We start from the raw sequence: 17,625 nt of genomic DNA on the forward strand, positions 1-17,625 counted from the left end.
TTTACTCCTGTGCCGTACTTTCCCCAGGAGTATTTGGTGGGACAGTGAAGAGGGAGATTTATGCCATAAGTAATCTGTGCAGTAATTTATCCGTAAGTTTTATTTGGAACTGTGAGCTGTGATTACATCGTACTCAACACGAAGATGGTTTGCTGGAAACTTATTGTGGGAACTTTGGTCCATATCAAACCCTATGCATGATCTGTCCTGGGAATGTTTACTGGGGACAGTGTAGAGAGAGTTTCATTTTTTTTAATCTAACCCTGTGCTGTACCTGCTTTGGGAATGTTTGATGGGGCATTCAAATCTGTAGAGGGAACTCAAATCTGTATCTAACCAATGCTCTTGCTGCCCAACAATATTTGATAGGCAAGTACTGGGTGATCTTTACTCTAGGTTTAGATCATGCCATACTGCAAACATTTGAGGGAGATAGTATCTGTATTTAACACATTCTGTATTTTGTCTGGGAGTCTGACATGAGAACTGTGCAGTGGAATTTTTATTCTAATACTTGCTGTATATCTCCTGGGAATATTGATCAAGCAGTGTAAAAGGAGCTTTACACAGTGATTTGTTAATTACAGTTCAGAAACAGGTTATTCTTCACAACAGCCTTTATTTCCACGTTTAGACCCGATACGTGTCTCCTCCCATTCTTCTCCATCTGACCTCATTAACATACATTTTGATCCAGCTTCCTTGAAATGTATCTGTGCTACTTGATTCAATCACTCTTTGTGGTGCCGAGATCCACATTCGAACCACTGTTCAAGTAAAGAGAGTTCTCCTGATTTTGGCAATGGGTTTATTAGTGAGCTGTTCATAGTTGTAAAGTCTTCAATCAGATCATAACTCAGTGCCTTTTTGTCTCGAGAAAGAGCCTTGGTTTGTTCAATTTCTCCTGATACTCATAAACCCTCTATTCTGGTAACAGCCGAGTAATTCTTGCTGGAAAAGCTCACCAGGTCTGGCAGGGTGTGTGAAAAGAAATCAAAGTTACAGTTTTGGATCCGGTGACCCTTTGTCAGTTTTGGGAGGGAGCTTTACTTTGTACCTAACCTTCTGCTGTCCCTGTCCTGGGAGTGTTTCATGGGGACAATACTGTGCATTTAACCTTGTGCAATAGTCAATAAGGGATTGTTTGGTGGGAAAGTGTCAAGTCATCGTAGCTGTACCTCTCCTGGGAATATTTGCTTGAATAGTGCAGAAGTAACTTTATATTATGCTTGTAACATGAACTTGGAGTTTTTTATGGGACTGTGTCGAGATGGTGTTTGCCAGTTTTACCATTCTTTGTTGCCCCTGACATGAGATTGTTTTGTAAGGTTGTGCAAAACAAGAAATTTTACTCTGTCCCTAATTGTGCTGTAACCTGACCTGGGAATGTTTGATGTTTGGTATGGAGGGTGCTCTATTCTGTGTATAACCCATGCTATATCCACACCTAAGAATGTTCATAGGATAGTGATAGGGAGAACCTGACACTGTGCCGTACCTGCTCTTGGAGTGTTGAATGAAGCTATGGAGAGAGTTATTCCGTACATAACATGTGTTGCACTTAACCTAGGCTTATCTGAGAGGCTGTGTGTAGGGGAATTTATCTCTGTATCAAACCTAGACTGAAAATATTATGGGAATGTTTTTGAGATGGTAGAGGAGGAGCTTTACTCTGTATGTAACTGGTGCCGGACCATTTCTGAAATTGTTTCATCTGCGTTGTAGAGGGAGATTCATTCAGAACAAGAAGAGGCAATATAAAAGAGAGGGTTCAATTATAAAGGAAATGCAGAAAATGGTAGGACATTTGGAGATTGCACACAAATCATTAAAGGTGGCAGTGCAGGTTGAGAAAACAATTAAAAATGCATATAGGTTCCGAACTTTATACAGACCAAGTATGAAAGCAAGAAAGCTCTAATGTACATTTTTAAAATGCTCATTTGGTCCCAACTGGAGTACTGAATCGAATTCTAGACACTGCATTTTAGGAAGGAGATGAACACCTATAGAGAAAGTACAAAAAGGATTTACAAAATGGTTCCAGGGATGAGGGCTTCCATTATGGGTATAAATTGTTGGAGTTGAAGCTATTCTCCACAGAAAAAAAAAGATTGAGAGGAGACTTAATAGAGATATTGATTGTCCCGAGGGGCCTGGTTAGAAGAGATAGGGAGAAACTCTTCCCATCAGCAGTGGAGCCGAAAACTTAGAAAATCCAATTTAAGGCAAAGAATCCTTGAAGAAACAAGTTTTAAATGAAATCACCACAACTACAGAAACACTCACAAGTTATTATTAACTCTAGAAAACCCATAGGTTACCAACTCAAAAACTGAACCCAAACTTACACTGAATGATATTAATATTTATACTTATAAATCATACAGATTGCATCACATCTTCCCTCAAAGAAGAATAAAAATGTATCTTAATGAAGCAAACATATCTTACCACAAAGTTTATGATGTACTAATTACACTTTAATGTTAATTATACATTGAGCTATACAGCAATCATTTTTCACATTTTCTGGAACATGTGCTTTCAATAAAGTACTTCAATTACATTTTCTTCACCAGGTGCACAAATGATTTTGAAATTATATGATTGGAGTATTAAGCTCCATCGAAATACTGATAAATTCTTGTTCCTGAATTTTTATAAGTCAATGAAAGGATAGAGGCAATTGTAAATAACCACATTATTAGTCACGTATATCTCCAAATAATACAAATCCAACTCAAGTTAATGGCTGTTTGCCACAGGTTGAATATTTAGCTGATAAGCAGTCAATTTCTTCATAAAATAACTGATAGACCATTCAGTTCCCATTCATCATCTTGCAATAAAACAACTCCCATGCCAATGTCACTGGCACCAACAACCAGTGTAAAACATTTCATATAACTCAGCACTGGTGGTGTTGTTAGTACAGCTTTTAACACTCTTCAGTCCATTCAAATTTTCTGCCTTTTTTTTCAAAACGTTTGTTGAAGGTACAATGACTGTGATGAAGTTCAGAACAACTTGCAAAAGATCTGCCAACATAAAGTAAAATTTCACATTTCATCTTAAGCAGAGGAATGTCCAAAATTGTCTGTGCTTTTACTTGGTGCTAGTCTGTCTGGTCCTATACTATGGCATGAATAAGTTGCCTTGACCTTAACAAATTCACTGTAGGCCAAATTTATAACCACGTTGATTTTTTTCTAACCAATCAAATAGCTCAATCAAATTGTGTAAATGTTCTTCCCAGGATTGGATAACAATCAAATCATTGATGTCAAAAGTGCATTTATCAAGTTTGTCAATTACTCCATTGGTTAACTGTTGAAATGTTGATGTTGCATTTTTATTCCAAATTGCATAACTCTGCACTGATAAGTTCATGCACAGAGTTATGGAGTCATACAGCTAAGAACAAGCTCTTAAGCCTATCGAGTCTATGCTGACTTATCTACACATATCCTACTTTGCAGTGTTTGATCCATAGCCTGGAATGTTATGACATTTCAAGTGCTTGTCCATATACTTTTAAGGATTGTGAAGTTTCCCACCTCTACTGCCCTCCCAGGCAGGTACATTCCAGAATCCCAGCACCCTCTGAGTGTAAAACCTTTTCTTCAAATCCCTTCTAAACCTCTTATCCTTCACCTTCAAATTATATGACCCTCATTATTGACCCCACAACTAAGTGCCTCCTATCCAAACTGTGTTGCAGTGTTACAAAAGCCAAGATTGCCTTTGCTGACTTGGTTAAATGAACATGCAATAGCCCTTTAACAAATCCTCCATTTGCAGTGTGGGATATGATTCCCCTTTCTTGACCACATTGACCTCATGATGGTCAATGCAGAATCTTTGTGTCCTATCCAATCTTGGTACCATCACAATAAAGGCTACTTTGACCATTTTCAATAATCTCACTGTACATCATAAATAAACTTTCTTTCCTTGTGTGTGTGCTAATCTGTCTGCACTGAACCCAAATGGATGTTACTTTAAAAGTAATGCGTTCCCAGATCAACATCATGAATAGCCAAAACCATTTTTCCTGGCATATTCCCATAAATGATTTATAATTTTGTATTCGTATTTGTGAGTCACCTCCATAGTTTCCTGGAAGCTAAGACATGATACTATCTAATCTTTTAAATATCTCCGTGCTTTCCATTTTGATTGTTGGAAAGTTAACTCCTGAATTTTCAATTTCAGATTCCTTTTCCCATAGATTGATCTTTCTATTTACTCCCTACTTCCTTCACTACCCTAAGTAAACTTTTCACCTTCCCTATCATAATATCTTTCCAACATATTAGCGTGACATACTCGCTGATTCTTTCTTCTATCTTGACTGCTCACTACTTAATTTGCCTCATTGAGTCTCTTAATAAGGGCCAATGAACCTTGTTTTTAATGGTTCCCCAGAAGCAGGCAACAACACTAACATTTTGCCTCTCACAACGTTTCAAACTATGACTGTTGTGTCTGCTCTACTTTTCAATATTTGTTGAGCTTCTCTCAGTTTCTTTTTACCCAATTTACAAGTGTTACTAAATTTCTCTGAGAAATTTGAGGCATAGAGATTAGAAGCGTTGTTTCTGAATTTTGCTTCATTAACTTTTCTTTGGACTAAATCCTGTGGATTCATTAGGAGCATTCCTAATAGCAAACAGTAACAAAGGAATTCCCTTATCCTGATCATTAGTACATTCTTGGGAATAAACTCTAACCATAGCCTTCAAGGTTTGATGTTATTATTCCAATGCACCTTCCAATTGTGGATGATGCAAATTGTTTTATTCCCAAATTATTCTTCATTTCTTTAAATCTCTATGACATTGAATTTGAGCTTTGACTTGATTGTCTTTAGATTCATAGAGTCAGAGAGATGTACAGCATGGAAACAGACCCTTCAGTCCACACCGTCCATGCCGACCAGATATCCCAACCCAATCTAGTCCCACCTGCCAGCACCTGGCCCATATCCCTGCAAACCCTTCCTATTCATGTATCCATCCATGCCTTTTAAATATTGTAGTTACACTAGCCTCCACCACTTCCTCTGGTAATTCATTCCATAGACATGCCACCCTCTACGTGCATTTCTTTGGGTAATCTATATCTTATAAAAATTGTACTACCTTCTCCACTAACACTGACACAGTAATTTTTCCACTGTTTCAGGAAATCTTATGTAAATAACGGTAATCCTTAAAAGATATTGGTCCCCATTCCTAGTTTTAGTTAGAGGTCGGGGTAGAACCCTGTTAAACGGTTCTTTGAACGTTTGTATTGGCATTATTAATTATTTAATTGAAGGCTAGGTTTTCTTCACTATTTGACATGTGTGGCATGTCTGACAAACATTGACTATATCTTTGTGAAATCCTGGCCAATAAAAATGCTTTAGTATTTTAGTCTGTGTTTTCCTAATATGTAAGTGATCTAACATTGGAATTTTGAACCACTCATAAAATTGCATTCCCGTGCTTTCATGGAACTGCCACCTGATGGATCACTGCCCATTCCTCATTGGCTTTTGGATTGTATTTGAATTGGTCTACCTTTCCTAATTAAGACTTTGTTTTTCTAGTAATAACTCCCAGGTGTCTTTTTTGAATCAGTTTATGAGTAGGTTGTTTGGTATAACTCTTTCAATTCTAAGTCTTTGTTGCATTTCTATTAAAGACTGTTGTGGACCAGACCAGATCCCCCTCAAAATATTTAAGAAGGTAGCCTAGACGCTAACTTTTTCTTATTTTAAAGGCAAATGTAAAGTGCTGTGTTCCAGATGCAATGCAACTGGTCAAACTACTTGATGTTAAGAAAAATACGATTTATTCAAACACTATAGATAAAATACAACAAAAGAAAGAACTTAGTATAACTTAACTGTACTGGAAAACCTAGCAGAATAATAGATACAGTAACTATTACTAATTTACTGTTCCAATATAGTAACATTCCATAAACATACTCTCTGGCAAAAAGGCAAATTCAGAAAACAGATTTTGTCTCATATGCAACCCAGCAACCTATGAAGAGAACCCCAGTTTTTGGCTGTAATCAAGAAAGAGAAAAATAGCTTGCACTTCTTCAAGTCCACAGCAGCAACTGCTGAAAGCTAATTCAAAACATTTGATCTATGAGAGTTTGATCATATCCACTCAGGCTGCTTCTACTGTTCTAACCTTTTAAAAACCACAAGGCTTCTCAAGTTGTTAGCTTCTCATAGACTGCTGAACACCTGACCCCAACCACTCTTTAAAATGAACCAGAACAAAACACACTGCTGAGAGCCACAGTATCGTCACAACATAAAGGGTTAAACATAACAGCCTTCTCTCTTTGCCTTCATCCTTTTTCGTGAAATTTTTTCAGATAGTTTCCAATAACTGAGTTTTCAAAATATTCCCTGTTTCATAGAGTCCTTATCTTCCTGTCTAATTTTATGAACCTGAGACTGAGACACAACATGGTCAGGAAGCAATCCAGGACTTTTTTTTTTGCATCATTTCAGTTTTGTTGACTTCCATTGGTGATCTACCATGCTTGGTGAAGGTAATCATTTTGAACCTGCCAGTTCTTTCCCAAAATAAAATCAATTCCCTCTACGAAAACTTGTTTCACTACTCTGACTGACATTTCTCCATTTATCTAGTCAATTTAGATTAATAAAATTTTTATGTAACCTCTGTGTATACCTCCAGTGGATAGCTTCTACTTCATCAACCCTCTGAAAGACAAATAACATGATCAATCAACATCAGTGGCTAAATATCATTTTTTGGTTTACCTCCTTGATTTGAAGCATAAAAAATGCCTGCTCTTCTGAGACAAAATATTTGGAGCCTCCAGCAATCTGATTTTCCTTGTCAGTCTTTGAAATACATACTTAATGAATGTCCTGAGCCATCTATCTCCTCTTAGTCCATTCCAAGGAAAGATCTCTTTTTGCCACTGCTACAGTTTTAGTACCTACATCCTTTCCTGTTACATCCTTATATGAAGACTCCTTAGATTTTCCTACACTGCAATTGGTCTCACATTCAATTTCCAGCAGTTGGCTTTGGTCCAGTATTATTACAGTGAAAGCATGCTAATTTCTTTACTTTTTATGTCTCCATTTTTAAAATTTTGATATCCTTTTGTCTTCTCTAAAACAAATACTTTTTCCATCCACAGATTTTCTACTCTTGTCAATTTCCTTAGATAGATTTTGACCATTTCCCCATTTGTAGTCATGGGAGATATAGCAGGTATCTGCCACAGCTGCAGCTTCTCTGATCTTTTATACTTGACACTCATCTAAATAAGCTTTTTTTTTCTGAATTCTTCCATGATCATAATTTTCCTTACATTCTCAGATGTTTTTATTCCTCTAGCTTAAGTGATCTAAATCAGATCTCACCCACAGCTTTTCTTTCTACCTTGTAAATTCCACAAATATCTGATTTGGTTTCTTTCTTACTGTCCTATAGTTTAATTGATAAGCTTCAGGACAATCTCATAAGCATTGAGTATTGCATATTTGACAACTTCTTTCACTGCAATTTGTTCTGCTGACAAACTGACATACAGTCATAGCTTTCTGTGATATTAAGGCCCTGAATATCTTTTGGCACCTCATCTGACTGGCTACCTTCTGAAATTAGATAAAATGCCTTTTGACACCATCCTCGTGGTGTTAATTGGTTCATTCAAATCCCTCACTGGAATCAGAATAGTCACTTAAGCTACAAACTCTTTCTTTCTTTTTTATTCTAAAGGTTTCACTTGATTCATCATGTTCTCTAAGTTCCTTATCTCTTTGATGTTCAAACTTTCTTAATTCCATTTCTCTCTGCTCTTTTCTCTTCCTTCTTTCCATTTCAAGTCTTTAAATTTCTCTCTAAGTCCTTTTGTATTTACTTTCTAACTGTATCTAAGTCCAGCTGGGACTTCCCAATTTCAGATTTCTCTATTCCAAGTGCTAAATATTGTAGAATGACTTGAAGCACCTCGTCCTTACAAGATTTTGCTTTTACAACTACTTTCAACGTAATTCACACCTGCCTTATGTCCCAGAACCATCTTCTGTGTCTGTTATTTTAACAAGAAAGGTACAAATCCCCCTTAAATCCAGTGAATTCAAACATCCTGCTAAGATTCCCCCACCCCCTGACTTGATATTACTGGACAAGTCAGATCCCAAACCCAGCTGGTGAGATCATAGTTGTATTTGTTTTTGTTTTAACAGAGTGGGCCCTTGCTGAAATATAAGCATACACTGCTGAAGATGATGCATTAACAATAAAATACAAGTTTATTAACAAAAGAAAATCAACTTAGAAAAAAACAGTTTTAGCAACATTCAAAGATTTTAAACACAAAAGTAAAAAGGTACAAACCTATTAATCACAAACCATCCATCACAATTGAAAAGACACAAAACAAGGCATGGTGGCTCAGTGGTTAACACACTGTCATGGTCCCAAGTTCGATTCCAGCCTCAGGCAACTGTCTGTGTGGAGTTTGCACATTCTCTGGGTGCTCTGGTTTCTTCCCACAGTCACAAAGATGTGCAGGTCAGGTGAATTGGCCGTGCTAAATTGCCTGTATTGTTAAGTGCGTTAGTCAGAGGGAAATGGGTCTGGATGGGTTACTCTTTGGACAGTCAGTGTGGACTGGTTGGGCTGAAGGGCCTGTTTCCACACTGTAGGAAATCTAATCTATAAAACTAGCTTTTGAATACTACCCAAGACTAAAACACCACTCTTACAATATTTCTACCAGAGTTTTTGCATCTAGCACCTCAGCCGGTTCAAGATACTTGTGACTTCGACTTCAACTGGAACTGCATGGAGTTATCGTACATCTGCTTAAATGTACTCAGCACTAATCCTTCCCTTCTCAGAACACTGGTCCATGCAGTCATCCAAATCCAAGGATTTCACAGGACCAGCCAAAATTTAAAGTAACACTGTAACCAAAGTTTCCCTCTTTAAACTTTGATCTGAATTCTGAACAAATTTCAGAAGTTTTTTTACAAAACTCGAGGCCCCATTATTTCCCTTGTTGGGTTACAAAACTGTCTAAGATAAATACAAAAATCAGTTAGGAGTGCACATGCAGCTATTTTCTCTCTAAAGCCAAGCCTTGAAAATGTTTAAAAACTCACCATGGCTACAGAACTCAATATAATTATTAACTCCAGACACTCAGCAAACCCACAGGTTATTAACTCAAAAGGTCAATCCAAACATACAATAAGTGTTGTTACATTTATATAAATCACAGTTTATCATTACAGAAGGAGCTTTGAGCTCTAACTGTGCTGTACCACAACGGACTGCTTTTGATGTAGAAACCGAGGACATAAAGATCGTAACAATTTCAGTGCTTTGTACTGGCATCCAACACCTTTAACCAGTGCAGAATTCATCTCGTATTTCACTGGTTTCTGCAGTCTAAATTGCACCCCTTTTAAAATTACACAACGGAATGAAATTTAGCAGAGTGTGTATCAGAATGTGGAGGATTTAATTGGGCCTGTCCTTTTGTTTCAATACATTGCAAGCTTTGCTCAGATTTGTTGTCTTGTTTCTGTGTTCAAGTATATTTTTGATTGTGGTCTTTCTTTCTTTATCTCTCTCTGTCTCTCTCTCTCTATGTTTGCCTCATACTGTGTATCCCTCATCATTTCTGGGGGAGACATTCGTTACTGAGTTTCTCCCATCCTGTGATATTCCTCCGTGATATTTATTGACTTTAATTATCAATGACTCCAAATCTCAGAGAAATTTGTGACATGCTGCTGATCTGATATTCACCTTATGTCAAAGGTGAATGTCTATATTTTTTTCTGTCTCTGTCTCGCGCTCTCTCTCTCTCTCTCGCTTAGTTTCTTGTCCCCTCTCATAATGTATACTTTCTTCTGTCAATTGAACAGTCAATTTTAACTGAACCCACCAGTCAGGAAACTGTCAGGATCAGTCACAGGGTCAGCTTTATGCTGTATTGGTGTCAACCAAGAGCCATATTGGGCTGAGTGTACCAATGATATTTTGTATGATCCTGTAAGATAACTGCTACAGTGAGTTCCCAGACTCTCATTTCCTCCTTCTCATTGTCCATTCATGGAAAAAAAGGATATGGTTCATGTAAAATCAATGATTTGGTGTTTCGTTTCTTGAAGTTAATTTGTGGCCACATCTTCTGGCACAGTGAATATAGTCAGAGACAATTGATCACTGACCAGCAACTTCTGAGACAGAGTCATAGAGTCATAGTCAGTCTCTTGATTAATGCCGTGTGAGTGGGAGTTTTAGCATTAAGCATTGCAGGCCTACAGTGATATTGGGGAGGAAGAGTATCCATTATGGCTCTTGGTCTGCATCGCTGGTGACACCTACGTGAAGAAATACTTTCATTTCTATTGCAACATTCACTGTCTCGGCAAGTCCCAAAGCTTTTAAAGTGCATTTGCAGTTCCAATACAAGGTATGCAGTTGACAACGTGCAGACAGCAAGCACCCACAAACAGCCATGTGCTATTGATCAGATGTCTGTTAGTTGAGGGAAGATATTGACCAGAACACTGGGGACAATAACCCATGGTCTTCTTCAAAATACTGATATTGTTTTAATTCCTCCTGAGAAGACAGGTAGAGCTTCAGTTTAATGCCTTAACCTGAAAGATGGCACTTCTGACAATATAGGTCTCCTTCAGTCTTGCAGTGTCAGTGTCAACCGAGGTTACCTGGATCAAATCTCTGGATTGGGGTATGAACCTCCAATACACTGATTCAGAGGTGAGAGCTACAGCCGACACCAGTGTTCGGTGGGGCCAAGAAATAGACTCGGCTCTGATTGTATTTCCTGATTTCATTTCTGTATAGTCTGCATTGATTAGCAAAGCTCACCCACTGTGGCTGGCCGCTTGATAGAGATATTTGTGAGCATCTGTGATTTGAGCCTTCGAGAGGTCACACAGTAGAGTGAGTGGAGTAAGAAAAGCATAAAGAGAATGCAGTTCCCCAAGAACAAGACACAGTTCTGCACTGGTCATTCATGAGTTCCACGCATGAATTGTAGGACAGAATCCTTTCAAATTTTGGCCATTAATCTTATCAAGTGAAGGGAGAGTTGAAGTGTGGATTGGTGAGGTGGATATATCGGGGCACTGGCAATATTGAGAGCAGCCACTTTGCTGCAACTTTCCAATCACACTCTTAAGGATTTCAAACTGGGAATTGCTCGCTTGTTTCCCTGCCTCTTTGAATGTGACACTTGCTTGCGTAGAGGTTACCATTGGCTGCTGGTCACTGAAAATGTATTTAACCAATTTATTAATAATAATTTCTTTCTTAAACGGTAAATCATTTACCCCCACCCCCTCACTCAGAGATGGTTAAGTGTAGGATATCACAGCAACTTAAGCGTACACAAGCCAGTCACGGGGAGTGGGGAGGGGAAAGGGAGGGAGGGGAAAAGGGGAAACCATGTTAATTCGCGAGTATCACGTAGTGGGTCACCGTTAAGGTAGGGTCATTCAGTCGCAACGTTTGATTTGTTCTGTGAGCAATGTTGTTCAGTGTTTTGTTCTCTTATTTTAAAACAATCTGAATGAAGGAAAACTCTGGGATATTTTAAACAGTCTGAAGAAATGTGTTCACTTTAGGTGGGCTGGGAGTTTGGGGAGTCAGACCCTTAGTCAACTGAAGTAAATAAGTATAACCCTTAAAAATGCATGGACAAGCCATCAGGCCAAGTTGACAATTTTTTCAAAAGTATATTTCATCCTTTGACAATTATCCGTCTGTCTGCTGACAACTCTACTGCTCTGTCCCTGACCACTCATCACTGCACCCCATCCTCAACGCCTACTACCCTCACCAAAATACATGTTCAAAGATCAGGATCCTTAATGAATCCTTACCTTCACTGTGAATTCTTTGCTTGCAAGTCAGATTAAACTGCCAGCCCATTTTGTTGGAGGTAGATAGCACTCCACATTCAGAACACAGGATTAACGGAAAGGCAGAAGGCTATTCAGCCCCTTGAACCTATTCTACCATTCATTAGCTCAATCCACTTACCTCTTTTTGCTCCATATCCCTTCATGCTCCTACCTAATAAGGAATCTCAATCACAGCCTAGAAAATAGTACTTGAGCCCCAAACTCAACAGATTTTTCTGAGGGGGATTGCCACAACCCCATGGCTTTGAGAAACATTTCTTGAATTCTCTCCTAAATGGCCTAGCTCTCATGTTAGGTTTGGGACCCTTTGCTGTCGAGGAATCAATTCCCTTAATCATTCTAAATGCCTTGACTAGATCTTCTATACTCAAGGGAACGTAAGCTTTTCCAACTGTCCTCACCAATCAGTCCAATCCAACTAATCTCTGGTTGTTCCAGGAAATCCAAAATGGTGGTCATAATAGCTGTCACTTTGATGATATAACTTTCCTTTGAAATGTGGGGCACAGTGTTGGCGTAAAATCTGGTGGCATAAAGGTAACAGTGGGATTCAGCAAGTCCTCTAGTGTCCTGTGTGCCATACAGCAAAACACATTTGACCTGACAAAAATAGCCATATTCTTTTACTGTAGGCAAAGCTGAGTGGACATGTTGAGCAGACTTTGAAAGTCACAGGGCCAAACATGTCACCCTTTGCTTAAATAAAGAGAAATGTCAGCCCATCTAATCTCTACCTTTGACTTGCGGATCGCAGGGCAATGCTAGTTTCTGAATGGCCTGAGGTTCTGGTAAGAGCAGTTAACCTCTAATTGACCCGATATCCGTGAAAGCAGTGACTCTCCAATTGACCTGAGTATATGATGCAGCACTAACTGACCTGAATGTATGATGCAACATTTATCTTCTGATTAACTTGAAGATCCAATTAGAGCACTTAACCCCGAAGTGATCTCCGATCTGACACCAGTCCCAAGCTAATTGGTTTGTTACTTCGTGAGAATAATTACATGCTAATTAATCTAAGAGCTAACGAAAGTACTTCGACTCCAATTGCTCTGACAGCTGCAATTAACCTGAAGGTCTGTTAAGAATAATTGGCCTCTAATTGACTCAAGGTCATGCTATCAGATGTTAGTCTCTTAACCCAAGCATTTGGTAAGAGCATTGGCTTCTAATTGACCAAATGCTTTGATAAATGTTGTCACTCTATAATTGACCTGATGATTCAGTGAAGCATTTACACTTGACTTGACCCAAGGTTCAAAAAAGATTAGCTAATCTCCAATTGACTGATTAATAACAATTAATCTCTAACTAACATGAAGATTTGGTAGTAGCAGTCACACACTAATTCACCTACAGTCTTGGTGATAGCATCTGTGAAGAGAAAGCAATCTTAACAGAGTTTCTGAAGATGGGTCACTGGATCTGAAATGTTAACTCTGCTTTCACGCCACAGACGCTACCATACCTACTGAGTTTCTTCAACAATTTATGTTTTGTGTGTACCATGAGAGAACTGAAAGCTTTCATGTGAATTCCTTTCTAACAGTATTTCACCAGACTGCAGAACAAAAAAAAACTCTTCCTCTTATCTCACTCGTTATTCCGTTTGGAAATCAGTGCTGGTTGTTTTGATCTGCACCCAGGATTGCCAACAGTGATTGGGTGTCTTCATGAATATTTTTATTCCAGACCCAATAAATCAGCCATTACTATTTCATTTCCAATACCTTTTTAATTAATAAATTCAACTCTTCAAAAAAAAAATGAAGTCAATCCCTCAATAATTTTACTCCAACATTTTTCACAGCATGGAGATTAATCTTTGATTTCAGAGTTGCCAGAACATTGACAGGAATATAGAAATAGAAAATGGAGCAAAATTTGGCCCTTTGAGATTACTCCAATATTCAACATGATCATGGCTGATCTTGTATCTCAACACCATACTCCTGTTCTCTCTCCATAACCCTTGATACATTTAGCTTCTAGAAATCTATCTATTTCTTTCTTAAATGTACTCGGTGACATTTCATTCACAGCCTTCTGTAGTAGAGTATTCCACAGGTTCATCATCTCCTGAATGCAGATATTCCTCCTCAACTCTGTGCCCCTTTGTTCTGGGCCTCCATCCCCAGTCTGACAGGACTATTCCAAAATCTAAATAGATTTTTAGCTTGCATCCCCATTAATTTTTCCACCATCTTTTATTTTTAAATACCAGTTTCCTTCAGTTCCTCCTCCCCAAAAATTCCTTGCTTCCTTAGCACTTTGGGAAGTTGTTCTTTGATGATGCAGTGTACCCCATTCCTTTCTCCTACCAGTGCAACCTGACACTTGCAGACTGTCCCAGCCCTCCCACTCCTCTGTTTCACCCTGACCAGTTCCAAAGCACCAAACCAACCCACAATACATTGCCCTTCCCCTCCAACAGGTACACAGAAAGACATGGCTTGCAAGCTGGGAAGTTCACAGTGATGGTATTATGTAAAAAATACTTTAAAAAAAAACACCTTGATCTCCATCTCACATTGAGTGGGAGGTAGCACTAACCAATTCAGACCCTATCATTTCAGTTCTCATTGATGGAGCTAAGTCATCATTTTTAATCACTGCTCACAGGCCAGAGGACAAGGCTGACGGTTTTTTTTACTGTTCTCTGCACAGCAGGCAGGTCTGGGTATGTCAAATTGCGACAACAATCTGAAAAGTGTTTTAAAGTGCCATGAACCGAACTTTGAAAACCTCTGATTCACACTGCCATTCCACTCTTCCTTCCACTCAACCCAGCTCACAAGTATCACGTCAGTCAACAACAATCCCAACTCCCCCCCCGGGTTGTGCTGCTCTAATCAGCTCTAAAGCATGGAAAGATCCCGGGTTTGAGCCTGAAGCTGACACGGGAGTGCTCAGGTTACTTGGGTTAACTGTCTGTCTCCCTGGCAGCCCACACTTGGGAGGGACAGTGCTGGGAGGGTTATGCAACTGTGGGAGTTTCTTGTGCAGTGATGGGGGGGGGGAGGATGCCTTGCTGAAAGCTGCAATGCTCTTTAAATCCAAATAGAGCCAGCTGCAGTCACTGCCTTAGCCAATCAGACAAGAATGTGGCTTCGAGGCTGCGAGTAGGGGGTTCATGAGGCATGCAGTTTGCACTGGGCGGGTGAAATCAGGGTTGTTCTGTTCTCTTGGATCAGTGTCCCAGCAGGGGTCAGTGCCTTCAGGAGTAGACAGGAATGAAGTAAGAGCGGGAGACCATTGAAAAACTTTTGGGATGGCGGGGGGAGGAGACATAGAAATGAGTGTCTGTGATTCCCCCAGTTCCATCGCCAGCTGCACCGCAGGGATGGACCTGTGCGCTGACCTTCAACATTGACACCACCGCTCTGACTATGCACGGGCAGCCATGTGTTTGGCATGAGAGATGATGTGTCATGGATTTCCCATGTGTGATCCAATGGACATCTCCCAAAATCCTTCCTCTCTCCCATTTGGATCACAGCGTAAAGCTACCTTGTCAAAGAATAAATGCGACTGACAATCAACAAGCCAACCCATTGAAGGCAGTGTCCAAATGGGACCGATGCGTTCCCAAGCCAAGCAGCTTTGCATTCTCTGCCAGAGTAATGCACCAGCTTATTCCTTTTAGCACCACGTTTGCCTTATTCCGCTGGTGAAAGCATTGTGTGGAGCGTGCTGTCATGGCATTAGACACTTCTCGTGAAGAGAATTAGGCAGGTTCTTTAATCCATTCGCCCTGCTTGCTATTCGGTGAGCCCAAGCACTTGTGGCCAGACCTCTGCAACCGGCCTCTACTACCCTTCGGCCTAAGTGAAAAATGGGAAGCTGATACTCATTGAAGTGAAAGAAATACCACAGAGCAAAGGATAAGGAATGTCTGAAGGGCAGTTTATGGGAATTAAATGGAGAACAGGGAGGTGCTCCCACAGCAAAACAGGAAGCATCCTGTTTATACTTCAATGAGGGCTCCCTAGGGTTGCCAACCATTCAAGATTACCTGGCAATCTCTTGGAAGAGAAGATAAATCTGGAGGATACAGCTGAGGACAAATTTCTAAGAGAAAGACAGTAAAGAAGCAGTAAAGCATTTTTTTTTGCTTTTGCTGGACAGTTCTCTTTAAAGGCATAGAAAATAAGAATAGCCCATTCAGCCCCTCAGGCCTGCTGCGCCATTCATAGCTGATCTGATTGTGGTCTTCACTTTCCTGCATGTGTTGTGGGAGAAGGCTATGTGAGAGCCAGAAGCCACCCAATTATGCAATGAAGAAAATTTCCACTTTCAAGTTCAGTTTCCACTTGGGTGTGGGAAGGTGACAAATTTGACCAAAGACAGAGGTGGTGGGGGTGCAGAAGGTTATTTAATGAAACCACTAGGAATGTATATCCAGTGAGAGTTGGCAACCTGAGGGACAGCAGTAGAGTCTATAGACCCTCCAGCTTTTTTTCTGTCAAGCACCCTCAGACCTGTACCCTCATCGAGGGACAACACTGACAGCCATCACTTCACCTCAAAGTTGGAATCCTGAGATCAGATCTCAAGCCCAGAAAAGTCCCGGCAGCAAGTCCCAAGTTATTCCCATTGTCAAAATCCAGAAATCAGCTTTATCCTCAACAGTCCAAGGAATTTGAGGACTTTGTCCCTCACAGTCCAAACGCACAAGTGAGGATTTTAATTAAAAGTGAAATGTTGGGATTGCTGGCCCAAGTAGAATTTGTTGAGTGACCCTTTTGAGAAAGTGGTGGTCACAAAAGTAGCAACTGCCAGGAAATGGGACGAAGATAGTATCTAGCAGGAGGTGGCAGAAGACCTGGGGAGAGGGACTGTACTAGGTACAGCAACAGGCCCCTCCCCCCCCGCCGCCCCATAGCTGGATAAATGCTCAATCCTACAGCTCCCAAAAGACATTATGTACAGAGATGGGGTTTGTACTCCAAGTTTTGAAGTGAGTATAATGTCCTTAGATATAATTTTCAAAAAACGGCCGGAGGGTAGCAGGGGAAATTTCAATCTAACCTGCCAGTTCTCATTCTCAGCCTCCAGATACCAGAGGAGAGTTAACATTATATCTAGATAGGGACATCAAATTACCACCCATCAGGGCCCACTACCCACCTGGTTATTGGGTATTTTTGAAGTCCACAGGCGGTAGTACTGGGTTGGGGTGGGGGTGGGGGTGGAGACGTGAGAAGATGAGAGCAGGTGGGCCACTGGTGTCCATTCATCTCTGGCCTTTAATACCAAAAAGAAGTATTGCAATATTAAGACAATCATCAGCACTTTTAGATGGTACCTCATTGGGTGGCAGCGAGGTATTTGATTGTTTGAGGTGGGTGGTGTCAGGGTCAAGGGCTGGGGATCCCTGACAGTTCCTGCCAGCTAAAAACCAGTCCCAAGAGATAAACACACCACCGCTCAAACTCGGCAATGACCAAACAGGAGCTCCCTTTATTGAGATACATAAGACGGCTTGGACAAAGTTTTCTATTGTCACCCTCTATCGCTTCCCAACTCAAACACTTGCATTCCCCATTCCATCCCTCACCCAATCCAACCATCTCCACCGCCACCGCAAACCACTGGCCCTGAAACCGCCCAACACTCACAGAAACACCTCTGTTCGTTCCATCATATGTTTG

At 40.1% G+C, this 17,625-nt stretch overlaps 1 protein-coding gene across 1 annotated transcript in view; it reads left to right on the top strand.

Annotated features, from left to right (window-relative positions):
- The window catches only part of LOC132832846 (ras/Rap GTPase-activating protein SynGAP-like), a 617,922-nt gene that overhangs the window by 599,669 nt on the left and 628 nt on the right, over positions 1 to 17,625 (top strand). The gene's annotated exons all lie outside the window — the stretch shown is intronic.

This window comes from Hemiscyllium ocellatum, chromosome 35, assembly GCF_020745735.1.
Source record: "Hemiscyllium ocellatum isolate sHemOce1 chromosome 35, sHemOce1.pat.X.cur, whole genome shotgun sequence".
NCBI lineage: Eukaryota > Metazoa > Chordata > Chondrichthyes > Orectolobiformes > Hemiscylliidae > Hemiscyllium > Hemiscyllium ocellatum.